Genomic DNA, 19,583 nt, shown 5'->3' with positions numbered 1-19,583 from the left:
ACCAGCTCAATAACGGAAGATACAGAAACAGGCAAAGTGAGTACATGAGTTCATTTGCATTGCTATAAAAGAATACCTGAGACTGGGTAATTGATAAAGAAAAGAGGTTTTGGCTCACGGTTCTGCAGGCTGTACACAAAGCACAGCGCCAACATCTGCTCCTGGTGACGCCTCAGGAAGCTTCAAATTGTGGAAGGCGAAGGGGAGCCGGCATGTTGCATGGTGAGAGAAGAGCAAGAGAGTGGGGAGATGCCAGGCTCCTTTTTATTTTATTTTGTTTTATTTTTTTGAGACAGGGTCTCCCTGTGTTGCCCAGGTCTTGGCTCACTGCAACCTCTGCCTCCCAGATTCAAGCGATTCTCCTGCCTCAGCCTCCCAAGTAGTTGGGATTGCAGGCGCCCGCAACCCTGCCTGGCTAATTTTTGTATTTGTAGTAGAGATGGGGTTTCCCTATGTTGGCCAGGCTGGTTTTGAATTCCTAACCTCAGATGATCCACCTGCCTCGGCCTCCCAACGTGCTGAGATTACAGGATTACAGGTGTGAGCCACTGTGCCCAGCTGGTATTCTGGTTGGTTTTTTTTTTTTTTTTAGACAGAGTCTTGCTCTGTCGCCCAGGCTGGAGTGCAGTGGCGCGATCTTGGCTCACTGCGAGCTCCGACTCCCAGGTTCACGCCATTCTCCTGCCTCAGCCTCCCGAGCAGCTGGGACTACAGGCGCCCGCCACCACGCCCGGCTAATTTTTCTATTTTTAGTAGAGACGGGGTTTCACCGTGTTAGCCTGGATGGTCTTGATCTCCTGACCTTGTGATCCGCCCACCTCGGCCTCCCAAAGTGCTGGGATTACAAGCATAAGCCACTGCGCCCGGCCTGGTGTTCTGTTTTGATGTGGTGCTGGTTGCAATAGTGAGTGAGGTTTGTGAAAATTCTTCAACCTTAACACTCATATGCACTTTTTAAAATAGGGTCTCCATATAAGACTCGGGTCTTATTTTAACTCTGGCCTAAAAGAACTAAACTAAGAGAGATAAACATTACCCCTGGGTCTCTGTAATGCAAAATGCAAGACAGGAAAGGAAAGGCAAGGAAGGGACTCCACCACATCCCCAGTGCCACTGTGTTGCCAGCAGATGGCACTGGTTATAGAGAAAGTGGAAGAGCTCCCGCTTTTCTTTTTTTTTTTTTTGAGAGTCTCACTTTGTCACCCAGACTGGAGTGCAATGGCGTGACATTGCAACCTTGGCTCACTGCAACCTCCGCCTCCCAGGTTCAAGCGATTCTCCTGCCTCAGCCTCCCGAGTAGCTGGGATTATAGGCACGCACCACCACGCCTGACTAATTTTTGTATCTTTAGTAGTGATGGGGTTTCACCATGTTGGCCAGGCTGGTCTCAAACTCCTGACCTCAGGTGATCCGCCTGCCTCGGCCTCCCAGAGGGCTGGGATTACAGGAATGAGCCACCACGCCCAGCTGAGCTCCTGCTTTTCATACTTTTAGGCACAGAAGTTCTTGGGAGCCCCATGGGCTGGCTCTGCTGAAGGTCAGCAGGTGTTCCTCCACTGGTGGGAGAATGGTCTTCTGGTAGCAGGTGCCACGAGGTGGAAAGACACCTGTCACTGAAGATGTCCCGGGCCTACAGCACTCCTGCTGCCCCAATTATGGTGAAATCTGGACTAAAAATAAGAGGTGGTGGCTTTGCAGTACCGATGTGAGTCTCAGAGGCGCGCCTCGGGTGCCAGGGAGGAGGAGCTGCGTTCTGCAGAAAGTGAACGTTGCCCAGGAAAAGGTGACACAAGCAGCTCCTCTGCAAGCCTGAAAATAATGCCATTCAGGACAGCCGTGGGCTCCTGATCTGACAGCGAGTGAGGCAGGAACATGAGGAACATCGTCCTGTCTCCGGGCCCGCGTTTACTTTGTTATTTCATCACATGTCCGAATTCTCCCGGAGCTGCTTTTTGTGTAGCCCTGCCCCTCCTTTTCTGATAACAGCTTTATTAAGATATAATTCATCTAACATACAATCCATCCATGTATAATTCAATGGCTTTTAGTATATTTGCAGATGGTTGCAAACACCATGACAATCAATTTTAGAACATTTCATTACCCTAAAAAGAAAACTCAGCCGGGCGCAGTGGCTCACCCCTGTAATCTCAGCTACCCAGGAAGCTGAGGAAGGAGGACTGAAGACGGCTTGAGCTCAGGAGTTTGGACTAACCTGGGCAATACTGGGAGACCCTATCTCAAGGAAGGAAGGAAGGGAGGGAGGGAGGGAAAGAGAGAGTGAGAGAGAGAGAGAGGGAGGGAGGAAGGAAGGAAGCAAGGAAGGAGAAAGAAAGAAAGAAAGAAAGAAAGAAAGAAAGAAAGAGAAAGAAAGAAAGGAAGGAAAGAGGAGAGGAGAGGAGAAAACCTGTACCCATTAGCACTCACCTCCCATTTCGCCTGAACTCCGCCCACCCTAGGTAACCACTAATCTATTTTCTGACTTTCTGTCTCTATGGGTTTGCCTATTCTGGACATTTAATGTAAACTGAATCACACAATAAGTGGGCCGTGCGCAGTGGCTCACATCTGTAATCCCAGCACTTTGGGAGGCCAAGGTGGGTGGATTACTTGAGGTCAGGAGTTCGAGATCAGCCTAGCCAACAAGGTGAAACCCCATCTCTACCATAAATACAAAAATTAGCTGGGTGTGGTGGCGGGCACACCTGTAATTCCAGCTACTTGGGAAGCTAAGGCAGGAAAATCGCTTGAACCTGGGATGTCGAGGTTCCAGTGAGCCAAGATCACACCACTGCACTCCAGCCTGGGCGACAGAGCGAGACGCTGTCTCAAAAGAGAAAAACAATAAGTGGTCTTCTGTGACTGGCTTCTTTCACTTAGGAAGGGCTTCTTTCACCAGGGGCGGTGGCTCATGCCTATAATCCCATCTCTTAGGAAGGCAGCGGCAGGAGGACAGCTTGAGCCCAGGAGTTACAGACCTGCCAGGGCAATATATCGAGACCCTATTCTCCACAAAAAGGAAAAAAGACAAAAAAAGAGAGAAATGGATGGCTTCTTTCACTCAGAGTGTTCTCAAGGTTCATCCATGTTGTAGCATGGATCAGTGCTTCATTCCTTTTTATGAAATGAATAATATTCCATTATATGGAGATCACACGTTGTTTATCCATTCATCAGTTGATGAACATTTGGTTGTGTCAAAGAAAACCAGAGCTGTTGGGTGTGGTGGCTTATGCCTGTAATCTCAGCACTTTAGGAGGCTAACTAAGATGGGAGGACTGCTTGAGCCCAGGAGTTTGAGGCCAGCCTGGGCAACGCGGTGAGACCCTGTCTCTACAAAAATAACAAATAAATAGCTGGGCATAATGGCACATGCCTGTAGTCCTAGCTCCTCAGGAGGCTGAGGCAGGAGGATCGCTTGAGCTTGGAAGGTCGAGGCTGCAGTGAGCCATGATTGCCGCCACTGCACTCCAGCCTGTGCAACACAGTGAGACCCCATGTCTTAAAAAAAAAAAAAAAAGTCCGGGCGCGGTGGCTCCCGCCTGTAATCCCAGCACTCTGGGAGGCCGAGGCAGGCAGATCACGAGGTCAGGAGATCAAGACCATCCTGGCTAACACGGTGAAACCCCATCTCTACTAAAAACACAAAAAATTAGCTGGGCGCGGTAGCGGGCGCCTGTAGTCCCAGCTACTCGGGAGGCTGAGGCAGGAGAATGGCGTGAACCTGGGAGGTGGAGCTTGCAGTGAGCCGAGATTACGCCACTGCACTCCAGCCTGGGCGACAGAGCCAGACTCCGTCTCAAAAAAAAAAAAAAGAAAGAAGGAAAGAGGCTAGGCATGGTGGCTCATTCCTGTAATCCCAGCACTTTGGGAGGCCAGGGTGGGCGGATCATGAGGTCAGGAGTTCGAGATCAGCCTGGCCAACATCGTGAAACCCCATCTCTACTAAAAATACAAAAATTAGCCGGGCATGGTGGTGTGCACCTGTAGTCCCAGCTACTCGGGAGGCTGAGGCGGGAGAATCACTTGAACCTGGGAGGCGGAAGTTGTGGTGAGCTGAGATCGCGCCATTGCACTCCAGCCTGGGCAACAGAGCGAGATTCTGTCTCAAAAAAATGAAAGAAAAAGAGAAAAAGAAAACCAGAGCTGGACAGTAATTAAAGCTGTAAAAACAGATTTTATTCAGGACTACTGCAATAGGGGAAAAGAGACCTCAGTACAGAAATAGGCTGAACTCCGAATACAACAAGGGAAAATAGAGATTGATAGCCAAGGAGTGGGAGGTGGGTGCTGTTGGTGGATGGAAAGTTACTAGGAGAGGAGGGTAATTCTTTGCTAAATTGAGTCTAACAAGAGCCTTGCTGAAGGCAGGTCAGGGTGATCAAATATCACCTGGAGGATGATGGGGGTTGTGAAATTTGGTCAGATATGCAGGGGCGATTCTGGCTAAATCAATTTAACAGAATTCTTGCTGAAACCCGGCTTGGCTAGGTGCAGCGGCTCACGCCTGTAATCCCAGCACTTTGGGAGGCCAGGCCACAAGGACCGCTTGAGCTCAGGAAGTTGACACCAGCTTGGGCAACAAGCAAATTAAAAAATATATATAGCTGGTTGTGGTTGCATGCACCTGTAGTCCCAGCTACTTGGGAGGCTGAGACAGGAGGATCACTTGAGCTCAGGAGCTTGAGGCTGCAGTGAGCTATCATCGCGCCACTGCACTCCAGCCTGGGTGACAGAACAGACCCTGTCCCTAAACAAACAACTGAGTGACGCAAAGACAGATACAGAAGTCCAAAAATTGAGGTCTGGCTGGGGAGAGGATTCAGAAGAGCACCCAACTAATGTCTGGTCATTAGAGAGGAGCACCCAACTAATGTCTGGTCATGGAGAACCTGTTAGTTGTTTTGACTTTTTGGCTATTATGAATATAAACATCCATGCTATGATATGAATACCTGCTATGCATATTCGTGTACTATAGGTTTTTATGCGGCTGTGTGTTTTATCTCGGGTGCAATCCTAGGAGTGGGACTGCTGGGTCACAGAGTGGCTCTATTTCAATCTTTCGAGGAATACCGCCTTTACGTTTGCATATACACTTCAATCGTCTCATCTAGTCCCCAGTTCCCGTCAACAGCAAGTGGGAGATGACAATTTCATTTTTGGAGGTGAGGGAGCTGAGGCCCAGAGCACTCAGAGGCTAACAAATAATACCAGCTGCCATTGGTCTGAGGGCTGGCTGTGTGCCAGGCACTATGAGCAGTGACCTAAATGCATTAAGCCATCCCATCCTCGCAACAGCCCCATGAAATTGCTATTAGGTTTACCCTCATTTGGTAGTTAGAAAAATTAAATATACCTATTTTTCAGACAGGGTCAGGCTCTGTCACCCAGGCTGGAGTGCAGCGGCGTGATCACCAGGCTCACTGCAACTCCAGCCTCCCGGTCTTAAGCGATCTTCCCACCTCAGTCTCTGGAGTAGCTGGGACCACAGGCACGTGCGCCACACCCAGCTAATATTTTTGTATTTTTTGTAGATACGGGGTTTTGCCATGTTGCCCAGGTTGGTCTCAAATTCCTGTGCTCAAGTGATCTGCCTGCCTTGGCCTCCCAAAGTTCTTGGATTACATGAGTGAGCCATTGCGTCCAGCCAGAAAAATGAAATATTTTGGAGAGGGCCGTGAAGTGGTGTGTCCTAAGACTTGAACCCAGTTCCAGCTCACCACATTTCTGGTTCTCACTGGCTCTCAAACCCTCCGCTACTCAGTGGGCTCCAGAGATCAGCAAGTTTTCACCCAGTACATAGCATGGTAATGTTCACGTTGACTGTTCTACTTGACTTTTACTGCATGGGACACTTGGGACCAACCCTTTGCCTACCCTAGGCCCTACCCCCTCTATGACCCTCTCCTTAGTTTCCACAGGTCCTTCCTCTGGATCCATCCTAGAGCCCCCTCCCTTCCCAGTGGGTCCTCCTGCCTCAAATTTGCACCCCCTCCACACTGTCAGAATGATTTGTCTAAAACATGAATCCTGGCGGGGTGCGGTGGCTCACACCTGTAATCTCAGCACTTTGGGAGGCCTAGGTGGGAGGATCACTTGAAGTCAGGAGTTTGAGACCAGCCTGGCCAACATGGTGAAACCCTGTCTCTACTAAAAATACAAAAATTAGCCAGTGGTGATGGTATGTGCCTGTAATTCCAGCTACTTGGATGGCTGAGGCAGAAGAATCGCTTGCCAAGAGGCAGAGGCTGCAGGGAGCCAAGATTGCGCCACTGCAATCTCTGTCCCAAAATAAAATAAAATTTAAATAAAAATAAAAACAAAGATAAATAAATAAAATACGGATCATGGCTAGGTATGGTGACTCATGCCTGTAATCCCAGCACTTTGGGTGGCCAAGGTGAGAGGATCACTTGAGCCTACGAGTTCAAGACCAGCCTGGCAACCTAGTGAGACCCTGTTTCTATTTTAATATAAATAAATTAATTAATTAAAATAAAACAAGAATCCAGTCATAGTACTCAGCCCAAAATTCTCAACATTACCTCACCCACTACCTACCCAATAGGATACAGTCTAAATTCCACAGATTAGTCTATAAGGCCCTCATCTTTCCTCACCCTCTGCCCTCCTCTTTCATATCCTACCACCCAACCATACAGAACTGCTTGCATTTCCCCACACACTCTGCGTTTCATTTCTCTGCAACTTTGCATTAGCAGCTCTAACTACTTGGAGTACCCTACCCCACTTCTTTCACCTGGGGAATCCTACACATCCTTCAAGCCCCAACTTAAACGTCCTCCTCTCTGAAGCCTTCCTTGTTCGGGCACTCCCTCTCCTGAACTCTCAAAGCACTCTGTTTTGACATCTTGAACATAAGCTATTATATTAGTCTCCCGTGCTGGACTGTGTGCGCTTTGAGGACAGAGATTGGGCTTTATTCCATTTTGTGTATTTCCAGGCCTAGAACAGGACCTTGCTTGGTCAAATGAGTAAATGAATAAATATTCTAGATCTGTGCTGTCCAATACAAGCCATATGTGGCTACTGAGCCCCTGAAATGTGACTGCTCCAAATTGAGATGTCCTGTAAATATAAAGTACACACTGCATTTCAAAAACAGTGTGAAAAAAGAGTAAAATATATCATTGATAATTTTTTTTTTTGAGACAAAGTTTTGCTTGTCGCCCAGGCTGGAGTGCAATGGTGTGATCTTGCCTCACTGCAACCTCCGCCTCCCAGTTGAAGCTATTCTCCTGTCTCAGCCTCCCGAGTAGCTGGGATTACAGGCGCCTGCCACCACGTCAAGCTAATTTTTTGTATTTTTAGTAGAGATGGGGTTTCACTATATTGGCCAGGCTGGTCTTGAACTCCTGACCTCAGGTGATCTGCCCACCTTGGCCTCCCAAAGTGCTGGGATTACAGGCATGAGCCACTGCGCCTGGCTGATAATTTTTTATGTTGATTACTGAAACAATATTTTGCATATATTGAGTTAAATGTATTATTAAAATTAATTTCACCTGTGTCTTTTTATACTTTTAATGTCGTTACTGGGAAATTTTTATTTTCAAATTTTTATTTATTTTTTTTTTAGAGACTGAGTCTAACTCTGTTGCTCAAGCTGGACTGCAATGGCGCAATTCTTGCTCAATGCAGTCTCAAACTCCTGGGCTCAAGTGATCCTCCTGCCTCAGCCTCCCGAGTAGGTGGGACTATGGGCATGAGCCACCACAGCTGGCTAATTTTTTAATTTTATAAATTTTTTTTGTAGAGATGGGAGACTCACTATGTTGCTCAGGCTAGTCTCAAACTCTTGAACTCAATCTCCCTAAATGTTGGTATTACAGGTGTGAGCCACAGGGACCAGACTGGAAATTTCTGGATTACATATGTGCTGGTCGCCCAGCCTTCTATTTGCCTCTCTTGGTCTAAACCATTCTCCACACCGTAGTCAGATGATCCTGTGAAATGTCAATCGAATCATATAAGTGGCCACAAACACTGAATAAAGCAAACACTGAACCACTGCTTCTGGGGGAACAACCTAGGTTCCTGTGAGCCTGTGGACACAACATTTTTGTCAACCAATCAATAACCTTGTTTATGGGTGTTTCTGTTTAAAGGCAACTTAGTTAATATACACTGTTGATTCAGTGCAATTGAACTCAATTGCCTGCACCAAGCTAACTGAGCACAGCTGTTTTCTCTATAAGGCAAATCACCACCTTCTTGCACTTAGGAATGCTAGACAGCACTTCTGCACAACACTAAGGGCCATTTTAAACACCAGAATCACCAATAAAAAGCGTAAAAATGAGAAAAAGATGACACTAAATAGACCAAAAAGGAGACTTGTAGGCAGCGCTGCCCTATTATTTTTAGAGACAGGGTCTCACTCTGTTGCCCAGGCTGGAGTGCAGTGGCACAATCCCAGCTCACAGCAGCCTCGACCTGCTGGGCTGAAGGGATCCTCCCACCTCAGCCTCCCGAGTGGCTGGGATAGAAGGCGAGTGCCACCATGACAGCCCAGTGTTGCCTTATTTGACCTCAGTGGAGAATGTGCAGGATCGTTATGTCCATGAATGAATGAGAAAGCACCACAAGTATTGATTTTGGGATTAGAAATAAATGTTAGTGAGTAGGCAAATCTGCAAACACAAAATCCGTAAATAATGAAGATTGACTGTAACTCTACTGCTTAAAACTCTTCAAGGGCTTTAAATTCCACTTGAAATAAAATCCAGGCTGGGCGCGGTGGCTCACGCCTGTAATCCCAGCACTTTGGGAGGCCGAGGCGGGCGGATCACGAGGTGAGGAGATCGAGACCAGCCTGACCAACATAGTGAAACTCAGTCTCTACTAAAAATACAAAAATTAGCCAGGCGTGGTAGCAGGTACCTATAGTCCTAGCTCCTCAGGAGGCTGAGGCAGGAGAATTGCTTGAAACTGGGAGACGGAGGTTGCAGTGAGCCGAGATCGAGCCACTGCACTCCAGCCTGGTGACAGAGCGAGACTCCATCTAAAAAAAAAAAAAAAAAATCCAAACTCCAGACAGGTATGGTGGCTTATGCCTGTAGTCCCAGCTACTTGGGAGGCTGAGGCAGGAGGACTGCTTGAGCCTAGGAGTTGTCACAGTGAGCTATGATCATGCCACTGTACTCCAGCCTGGGTGCCAGATCAAGATCCTATCTCAAAAAACAAAGAAGAATCCAGAGTTTTATTTTATTTTGAGAGAGTTTTGCTCTGTCTCCCAGGCTGGAGAGCAGTGGTGTGATCTTGGCTCACTGCAACCTCTGCCTCCTAGGTTCAAGCAATTCTCCTGCCTCAGCCTCCCGAATAGCTGGGATTACAGGCATGTATGCCGGGCTAATTTTTGTATTTTTAGTAGAGACGGGGTTTCAATGTGTTGGCCAGGCTGGTCTCAAACTCCTGACCTCAAGTGATCTGCCTGCCTCGGCCTCCCAAAGTGCTGGGGTTACAGGCATGAGCCACCACGCCTGGCCAGAGTTCTTAAAATGACCTACAAATCTCAACATGACTTGGATCCAGCCTGCCCCACTGACATCCTCACCTTGCTGACTCTCTCACCCAAGGCAATCCCTCCCTCTGGAATGCCCTTCCAGAATAGAATGTCTTTTCAATTTCATGCCCCTGCCTCAGCATCACCTCCTCTGAGAGGCCTTTTCTAACCAACCTGTCTAGTGGCACCACCCCGTAACTCTGTTAGGGCATCCCTTCCTCTCCTTCACAGTCCTGGGCATTTTGTGGTTTCCTTGTATACTGTCTGTAACAAAGGAAGTACCTGAGCAAGTAGCCACCCAGTGGGTTCTTCTTCCTGGCTGCCCAGATAGAGCCAATGTATCAAGACAGGGGAACTGTAATAGAGAAAGAGTTTAATCCACACAGAGCTGGCTGAATGGGAGACTAAAAAAGTTTCATTACTCAAATCAGTCTCCTTGAAAATTCAGAGCCTAGAGTTTTTAAAGGGTAATTTGGTAGATAAGCTGCCAAGGAGTAGGGAGTGCTGATTGGTGGGGTGGGAGATGAAATCACAGGGTGTTGAAGGATGCAAGAACTGGTTGAGTCAGATTACAGCTCTAGGTGGCCTTGGCTGGTGCATCAGACTGCAGGGTCAGAAAAACACCTAAGAGTACCAATCTTAGGTTTTACAATAGTGAATACCTAGGATCAACTGGGGAGGTTTAGAATCTTGTGGCCTCTGGGTGCATGACTCCTAAACCGTAATTTCTTTCTTTCTTTCTTTCTTTTTTGAGATGGAGTCTCAGTCTCTCGCTCAGGCTGGAGTGCAGAGGCATAATCTCAGCTCACTGCAACCTCCATCTCCCGGGTTCAAGCAATTCTTGGGCTTCAGCCTCCCTAGTAGTTGGGATTACAGGTGCGTGCCATACCCGGCTAATTTTTGTATTTTTAAATAGAGACAGGGTTTCACCATGTTGGCCAGGCTGGTCTCAAACTCCTGACCTCAAGTGATCCACCTGCGTCAGCCTTCCAAAGTGCTGGGATTACAGGCGTTAGCCACTAAGCTGGGCCCTAAACTGTAATTCCTAATCTTGTAGCTAACGTGTTAGTCTTACAAAGGAAGCCTGGTTCTCAGGCAAGAAGGGGGTTTGTTTTGGGAAAGGGCTGTTAACTATCTTTGTTTCAATATTAAACTATAAACTAAGTTGCTCCCAAAGTTAGTTCTGCCTATGCCTAGGAATGAACAAGGACAACCTGGAGGTTAGAAGCAAGATGGAGTGGGTTAGGTCAGCTCTCTTTCACTGTCATAATTTTCTGTTGTAATTTTTGCAAAGGCAGTTCCGAGCGCAGGGACACTGACCGTGTGGTTCAAGGTTTTATGTAATGCACCTCCCAAACTCAATAAATATTAGTCGCATAAAAGAAAAAATGCAGCCCTGGAGGAAGATGCCCTGCCCTGTTGCTGGCATGAGTGAAGAGGAGGCGCTCACAGGGACGGTTCTTTCCCTATTCTCCAGCCTCGTGTACATTGGGCAAACAGGCCCCGACCATCCCACGTGCTCAGCCCCAGCTCCAGGCCAAATCGCCTCCGCTCCCACTGACGTCATCACGGCGCATCACGTGCCTCCCGAGACCCCACCCCCCACCGTGACGTCCCGGGCCTCGGCCCTGGTCCAAAGTCTACCCGCCTCCTTGTGACAGAAGTGCGACTGCCAGCTGCCGAGGCGTTCAGTCCTGCTGTTCCGGCCGCTGCCCCAGGGCTGCGGGGACGGTGAGTCGACTGGACGCATTCGGAGACGGCTTCGCGCGGGAGCCCTCCTCCCCGGGTGAAGGGTCTGGGCGCCAGCTCTCCTCAGGTCGGGGCGTGACCTCGGACCGGGGCGCCCCCTCCCCGCCCCCGCCCGCGGCGCCTGGGCAGTGCATGCCGGGCACCGTAGTCCCCAGCCTCTCAGAGCGGGCTGTGGGGGGGCGACCGGGCGGACTACAAGTCCTAGAAGCCTCTGGGCGGTGGGGCGGGCGGTGGGTTGGGGGGTTTCGTTGTGCGCGCAAAGCCGCGCGGGGCTGAGGGTCTTGTTCTGCCGGCGCCTGTCCGGACCCGGGCCCCTCTCCTCTTTCGGCCGGCCTCGGGCACCGGGCTTCTGGAGGTAAAGCGGGGCCGGCGGTTGGGGCGCGGCATGGCGGGGCCCGTCCTCCCCTCAGGGCGCTGCCGAGACCTAGCGCGGCCCTGGGGATGTCGAAGCCGCTGCGGTGGCGGGGCCCGGGCGGGCGCCCCGCTGTGTGCCGCGGGGTTGTGCGCCCGGAATGGCAGCCTGCTCGCCCGCACGTTTTTCCGTCAGGGAAGGTTGTGGAAATTGCCATCTCCGTCTTGCAGGGCGAGACGGGGAGGGGAGGGGTGGGAGTTGTTTTCTCAAGGAAAGGGGGTCGAGGAGGAGCCCCGTGGCCGAGTCAGCCCCTGCCGAGCCCCGCGGGTGACCTTGGCCGTCCCGGAGCCCAGCAGTGTCCTGCACCCGCGCCCGGCTCGCCGACGTGTGGAGTCGGGATGTGGCACTCGGCCGCGCATCCCCGGCGGAGATGGCGACGGCCTGGCCTAGCTTTGGGCTAGGAGTCGCGCCTTCGAGGACCTTGGCTTAGCGAGTTCCTTGGGGGGCTTCTCAACAGGTGTTAGGTGAGGTGGGGCGAGCGGCTGTGAGTTCCTCCAAAGGTGGGCTCAAGATCCTCTGCGTCAGAACCACCTGGGGCTCTTGGGAAACGGGCAGATTCCTGGGGCCCACCCCAGGTGTTGCGATGCTGTAGTTCCGTCGCGCTGCCCAGGAATCTGCATTTAGTAGGCTCCCCAGATCATTCCCGGGCGCAGCTGGGGCTGAGAACCTGTCCCACTGAAGGGGGTGGCGGGCCCGGGGGCAGGGACGTTCCATAGTGTTTCTGCCAGTTTCTTCTGTATTCTGGGGCCTGATGCTGGGCGGGGCGGTGCCTGGGCAAGTTACTGCTCTTCTGGGTTCTTTGCTGCTTCCCTTGGGGCCGATCTAGGTAGAACTGGGTGGAGGGAGGCGTGCCAGCTCTGCCTTGCCCTCTGCCCTTAATCGGAAAGGTTATGCCCAGTTACTTGCCAGTCTCAGAAGACTCCCCCACTACACATTCAGTTACGAAAAACGTGAAACATACAAAAGTTGAAGGAATTTTACAGTGAACACCCACAGACCACCACCTAGAATGTAGAGTTAACACTTTATTGTATTTCATCACATATTTGTCCAACCAGCAGTCCCTCTTGTTTTTTGTGTCAAAGTAAGTTGCAGATATCAGTGCCTTTCTCTCCCAAATAAGCATGCATGTCATTAATTAGAGTCTTAGAATTGTTGTTTATTGGGTTTGACTTTTTTATCTTCTTAATGGTTTTTACCTTAATGGAAGCCCTGGGTATTTAGAAATCCGTCTCTCACCCTTGAGAATTTGAAGGAGTTCGGAGGTTTTCCACAGGATGGGAGAACCAGGGAAGAGCTTTACAGGTTCTCTTACAAAGGTTCATTTATTTATTTAGAGCCAGGGTCTTGCTCTGTGGCCCAGGCTGGAGTGCAGTGGTGCCGTCACGTTCACTGCAGCCTTGAACTCCTTGTCTCCAGCGATCCTCCTGAGTACCTGGAACTACAGGCATGCCCCACCATGCCCGGCTAATTTTTTTTTTTTTTTTTTGTAGAGATGGCATGTCATTATTTTGCCCAGCTGGTCTCTAACTCCTGGGCTCAAGTGATCCTCTTGCCTCACCCTCCCAAAGTGCTGGGATTACAGGCAGGAGCTACCGTGCCCAGGTTCTTACAAGGATTTAAGAGCAGCCAGCCGTGGTTCTAGAATCACCATAAGAGCAGAACATTGACTGTATGATGTAAAGTAATACTTCAGGGAACAAAATTGTTTTGAGAAGGAGCTAACGGAATGCGTCCCGAAGGCCAGCTTGCCCCAGCAGATCACGTTGGCAATAATTGAAGCTAGTCATCAGCTTGCAGCTCCCTGTCGGCTCTTTACACTGTAAGCTTGTCCAGGTTGAACCTACCAGTTCAGTGTGTGTTTTCTAAGGTCTAGGGGAACTGGAGTGTGTAGTGCAATTTAGCTCATGGTGTTGATGGACTAGAGGCCGTGGCTTTGAGACCCTTGGGCCCAGGTACTTTGTTCCTTAGCCACAAACACCAGCCCTTCACCCTACTCAGTTGCCTGAGTGGGAGAGAAAAGATAGGCCCTGTGAAAATTTGTCTCTACTTTGAGGAACATGGTTCCAAGGGTAAGGACATGTTTTTACTCATAGAGGACACAGGGAAATATGGCAGTTAAAGTTGTGGCATTTTATAGCATGTCACTGTCCTGTAGGTGGAGGAAGTGCTGGTGAGAAGGTGGCAGGCAGGGAGAGCTCTGCAGAGGACCTTGGCGCTCCATGGGGAGGATGGAGAGAGAGAGCCAGGCTGGCAGTGGTGACAGGAGGTTCCCTTTCCCCCACGAGGGGACTTGGAAATAGATTACTCAAAATGGAAATGTGCCCCTTTCTAGGATCCCACAAAAAGTTTCTGTTTCTGTCTCTGCCTAGTCAGGAGTCTCCCAGCCACAGTCTCTGTGGGAGGTGGTAAAGGCTACCTTGCAATACAGTGCAGCAGAGGTGGGGGCGCCTAGGGCCTGGGCCAGAACCTCCCCATGCCCAGAGGGCTGTCCACTCTTGGAGACACTGGTCTGGTGGCTCCTGAACCCGTGGGCCTGATGGCCCCGGTCACCACTTCTCCTACTCTGTGAGTCATCAGGCAGTGGTCCATGACATTGGTGGTGTCCTGGGACCAGGGCTGCCTAGACGTGGAGACCTCTCTGTCACGTTGAAGCTGTGTGACAGACAGGCCTTGCTGGCCGCGTCTGTGATAGGTGAAGAGCATCACCCAGGCCACAGGAAGGCCTGCATCTGCTGTTAGTGCTGAAGAGATGAAGGGTCCCTGACGGCAGACAAAGCAAAACCAATACAGAGCCTGCAGTGCAGGGTGAGGGGGTCCAGCAGCATTCTGATTCTTTCCTTGAAAGCAGTTGTGATGCATTTTTGGTAATACTGGATCATTTTTCCAGAAAACATTTCTTGTCACCTTTTCAGTGCTCCTGATTTGTGGGTGAGACCTGGCTTGGTCTGTACATTGAGTGATTCAGTACCATCGATTCTTACTGCAAGGAGGTGTAACGGGGGTTCAGTAAACACTGAGGGTCTTCCTGAGATGTAATTGTTCAATCAATGCTAATTAAGTCTGAATTCAGATCTAGTCCCAGTGTCTGGGTTTTTCCCCCAAGAAGGAAAAGAGGCCAAGACAGGTGGAAGTAGGTAGAGAAGAGTGCGATAGCTGCCTTGGGAGGGTTTAGGGAGAATTTCAACCCATATTACTTCAGGAAGAAAGCGAGCTTGGTTGTCACAATTCTGATTAACATGCAGGCTGGGTGCTGTGGCTCATGCCTGTAATCCCAGCACTTTAGGAGGCCAACGGGGGCGGATCACCTGAGGTTGGGAATTTGAGACCAGCCTGACCAACATGGAGAAACCCCGTCTCTACTAAAAATACAAAATTAGCCGGGTGTGGTGGTGCATGCCTGTAATCCCAGCTACTCCGGAGGCTGAGACAGGAGAATCAGTTGAACCTGGCAGGTGGAGGTTGCAGTGAGTCGAGATTGTACCACTGCACTCCAGCCTGGGTGACAGAGCAAGACTCTATCTCAAAAAATCAAACAAACAAAAACCAAAAAAAAAAACAAAAAAACAAACCATGCAAACAGCGGCCTCACAGGCTGGGGAAGCAGGAGGAAATGGGGTTCTTTGCAGTGTACCGCCCTATGAACATGCGTTGTTCTCACCTGTCAGCCAGGGAGGTAGCAGCACAGTGGGACTTGGCCAGCTGAGGCAGCAGCCAGAGTGTCTAAGTGACTTGCCCATGGTTGCCAAGTAATGGCAGAGAAGGGCCCATGGCTGGCCCTGAAACAGCAGGGGTGGCGGAAGAGCAGCTGAGGGAGACGTGGGCTCTCCCAGCCCCATTGTGATCACTGCATCACGGAGTTGACTGGAATTCAAGAAATGGTGTTTTTTCCTGTCTGGATATTTGGCTGTGAACGTAAGTACTTTCCTGAGGACGCAGTGGAGTCTATCTCAGCTGCGGCTGTGTTCTCACCCTGGGCAGTGGCCTTTGGGTTAAGAATGGCACAGAAGGGGCTGGGTGCGGTGGCTCATGCCTGTATTCCCAGCACTTTGGGAGGCTGAGGTGGGTGGATCATTTGAGGTCAGGAGTTCGAGACCAGCCTGGCCAACATGGTGAAACCCCGCCTCTACTAAAAATACAAAAATTAACCAGGTGTGGGGGCAGGTGCCTGTAATTCCAGCTACTCAGGAGGCTGAGGCAGGAGAATTGCTTGAACTCGGGAGTTGGGGGTTGCAGCGAGCCGAGATCACACCACTGGACTCCAGCCTGGGTGACAGAGTGAGACTGTTTCAAAACAAACAAAAAAGAATGGCACAGGAGGTCCACTTAGGTCAACCCCAAACCTGTGCACTCATTTCTTCAACACACATGGACCAGGCGCCAAGCAGGGCCCAACAATACAAGTGGGAGAGTCCCAGGATTCTTGAGGGGAGATAAGACAAGGGAGAATCCCCTGGCAGCAGAATCCTCAGGAAGGCCCAGTTTTGCAGGGAAGTGGGGTGTGGGCGTGTTTGGAGGCCAGGGAAAGAGTACAGGGGTGGGCTTGGGAAGGGTGGGGGGATGAGATAGTTTGGAGGAGTGTGAGTTACGATCCGGTGGTAGATCTGGGATATGGTCCAAGTCCAGACTCTTCCCTGTCACCCTTGACTGTTAGATGAGATAGTGGATCTGAGGGCCTTTGAACCATGGAGTTAGTAGGACTTGCTGACTGGTCATGGTTTAAGGGGACGAGAAAGGTCTGGAGCGCCTCTCAGCCATCCAGTTTGGCAGTGGGAGTGAAGTGAACAGAAGGGTCCTCTGGCTGGAGAGCAGAGTTCCTGCCTAGAGCAGCAGCCAAGCTGCAGCCCATCCACCCACTAACCCATGTTTCACAGGCTGCCCGGTGCCCTGGAGAAACTGGCCCCAAGGTCTGACCCTGCCCTGCAGGAGCTATGGGTCTGACTGGGAGATGGCCCTGATCACAGCTTTCTAATTCTGCATGTTATGAGTGACTCCATTGCCCTAGACCCAGAATTCCCTGGCCACCTCCCTGCAGGGCTGTGAAGCCCATGACAGGCCTCACCTTTTCTCTGCTGGAGCACCTGCTGTCACAGAGGCAACAGCTCCTGCTGGGCTTGCCTGTGTATTTTTTATAAGTTCTTCTCAAGTGTCACTTGTCTTGCCAGGTGGATCTGCAGCTTCCTGAGGGCAGGGACCATGAGGTGAGTGACCTCCATGGAGGGTCTGATGAGTCTTTTCAAACAGGTAGTCACTTAAAAAAGAGAGGAACTTGGATGGTGATGGCTCTGCTGAGTGAAACGGCCTCATCCTTGAACCTGGAGAGTCCTGCCCTGTTCAGGGGAGAAGGCCTCAAGTGAGCACTTCTCAGGTCTCAGATTCCCCAGGTATTTTGTGTCACCTGACCTCAGGCCTTAGTTTCTGTCCCCAGCATGGTCAAGCTCAGGTTCTGTGGTGTGTGTTTAGCTGCTTTGCAGGGAGAGTGGCCACACCATGACGCATTTCTCTGTGGCCCCAGTAAAATTGGCCAAAAAGGAACTATACCTGCTGGAGGTGGTAGCCGAGTGCTCTCAGGCTCCCCAGCTCTAGGAGCCACTACTTGATGTCAGAACTTTGGAGAACTGGATTAGCATGGCAGGTGAGTGCGGAAAATGGAGAGTCGTGGGGCGACATGATTTCCCAAGCTCTCTGCAAGCCTCTCGGCTTATCAGGGTAAAAGTGGGCATCCTGCTGTGGCCAGAGGACCCGGCTCACCCATCCTCCAACACGGAGTGTTCCCTGCTCAGTGGAGCTGTCCCTGGTGACAACTGCAGCCCTGCGGCAACCCCTTCCTTGTTCTTCCTTCTTCCATGCCACGCTTTGTTCTGTGCCAGGCCCGATGTTTTATTTCTGTATTTTATGCCCTCAGCCCCCCACTGAAGCTGCCTGCCATTAAGACAGACGTTGATCTGCCATCTTCAGTGCCTAGGAAATGCCTCACGCATAGTGTGTGGTCCATACTTACTGGTTGAATAAAATGATACACCATGCCTGCATTTCAGCCGTCTCATCTTCCTAAGAGCCAAGACGCAGGGACCGTGGTCTGCATGTGCTCCGTCATTGCCTGAGTGTTGGGGGTGCTGTTTTGCATGCTGTGTTGAATTCTTCAGTACACATTCAGTGGGTTAGGTTCTAAAGTCAACTAGCAGAGCAAAGACCTCATAAGTCAAACTGTCCTCTAAAGTCCTTGAATTGCCTATTAGCTCAGAGGCACTCCCCCTGCCAGAGGCCCAGTGGGGCCTGAGGAAACAGCACGTTCTGAGTCCCATTTCCCTCCCCAGGGAAAGCAGGGGACCGGGCACCGCCACTTCAGCTTTTTGTCCTGGGTACCATGAAATCTATGTAAATGGAACGCATGTGAAGGAACTGCACTGTGTGAGCTGCACCGTGTGAAGCACTTTATTGGGAGTGTGAGATCCCACTCAAGTGTATTTCGAAAACCGTTTCTGGAGAATGTGTGAGAAAAGAAACAGGGCTGACAGTGATGTGGAAGGAGAGAGTCAGGACAGCTGAGGTCCTGTCTTGGCTCTATCATCTCCAGGCAGCTGGGGTGCCCGGGGCAGCCACTTCTCTCCTCGGAGACCGCTCCCCACTCTGTGCCACTGCTTGCTCGCCACCGTCATCTCCAGCACTTCACAGGGCACCTGTCTTCCATGGGTGCTTAGTAAACATTTAAGACAGAAATGAATGGCAGCTTAGACTTGGACCCAGTCATCTCTGATGGCCTTGCAACCTCCAAAAGGTGTTCTCTGGCCAGGAGCAGACACTCACACCTATAATCTTAGCACTTTGGGAGGCTGAGGCAGAAGGATCACTTGAGGTCAGGAGTTTGAGACCATGGCAAACATGGCGAAACCCCGTCTCTAAAAATACAAAAAAAAGGCCGGGCACAGTGCCTCACACCTGTAATCCCAGCACTTTGGGAGGCCGAGGTAGGCAGATCACGAGGTCGGGAGATCGAGACCATCCTGGCTAACACGGTGAAACCCCATCTCTACTAAAAATACAAAAAACTAGCTGGGTATGGTGGCAGGCGCCTGTAGTCCCAGCTACTTGGGAGGCTGAGGCATGAGAATTGCGTGAACCTGGGAGGTGGAGGTTGCAATGAGCCGAGATCACGCCACTGCACTCCAGCTTGGTCTCTGATGTCTGAGTCATAGAGAAATATATACATGGCCAAGCAGATGGCAGTCCCAATCATGACGTGAGCTCCTGTTTTCCCAAGCTTCCAGAATAAGTCTTCTGTCCCAGCCAGCATGAGTGAACTCAGGGCCAGATGTTGACTTAGAGTTACAGGAACTTAGGCAAAAACTGCAATTACTTTTGTACCAACCTAATAAACTTCTATATACTATTTCTTTCTTTCTCTTTCTTTCTTTCTTTCTTTCTTTCTTTCTTTCTTTCTTTCTTTCTTTCTTTCTTTCTTTCTTTCTTTTTTTTGAGGCAGAGTCTTGCTTTATTGCCCAGGTGGAGTTCAGTGGCGCACTCAGTTCACTGCAGCTTTGAACTCCTGGTCTCAAGTGATCCTCCTGCCTTGACTTCCCAAAGTGCTGAGATTACAGTCCTGAGCCACAGTGCCTGGCCTACTGTATACTATTTCTGTTTTTTTTGTTTTTGTTTTTGTTTTGAGATGGAGTCTTGCTCTGTCGCCCAGGCTGGAGTGTACTGGCGCAAGCTCCACCTCGTGGGTTCAAGTGATTCTCCTGCCTCAGCCTCCCGAGTAGCTGGGATTACAGGCATGTGCCACCACGCCTGGCTAATTTTGTATTTCTAGTAGAGATGGGGTTTCTCCATGTTGGTCAGGCTGGTTTCGAACTCCCGACCTCAAGTGATCCGACTGCCTCAGCCTCCCAAAG

At 50.4% G+C, this 19,583-nt stretch overlaps 1 protein-coding gene across 6 annotated transcripts in view; it reads left to right on the top strand.

Moving 5' to 3' along the window:
* Nucleotides 1-19,583, top strand: part of CDIP1 (cell death inducing p53 target 1) — a 45,506-nt gene that overhangs the window by 6,226 nt on the left and 19,697 nt on the right. The window contains exons 1-2 of one of the 6 annotated variants that reach the window (XM_054667974.2): nucleotides 11,135-11,261; nucleotides 16,857-16,892. The gene's annotated coding sequence lies outside the window, so the exon portion shown is untranslated. Of the gene's footprint in view, nucleotides 1-11,007; nucleotides 11,347-11,406; nucleotides 11,635-16,856; nucleotides 16,893-19,583 lie in introns of those variants that run through there. The other 5 variants (XM_024349391.3, XM_054667975.2, NM_001243097.3 and 2 more) reach the window with 5 other exon arrangements.

Source organism: Pan troglodytes, chromosome 18, assembly GCF_028858775.2.
Source record: "Pan troglodytes isolate AG18354 chromosome 18, NHGRI_mPanTro3-v2.0_pri, whole genome shotgun sequence".
NCBI classification, from domain to species: domain Eukaryota; kingdom Metazoa; phylum Chordata; class Mammalia; order Primates; family Hominidae; genus Pan; species Pan troglodytes.
Note: the sequence above shows the minus strand (reverse complement) of the source record. Positions and strands in the feature narration are given on the sequence as shown.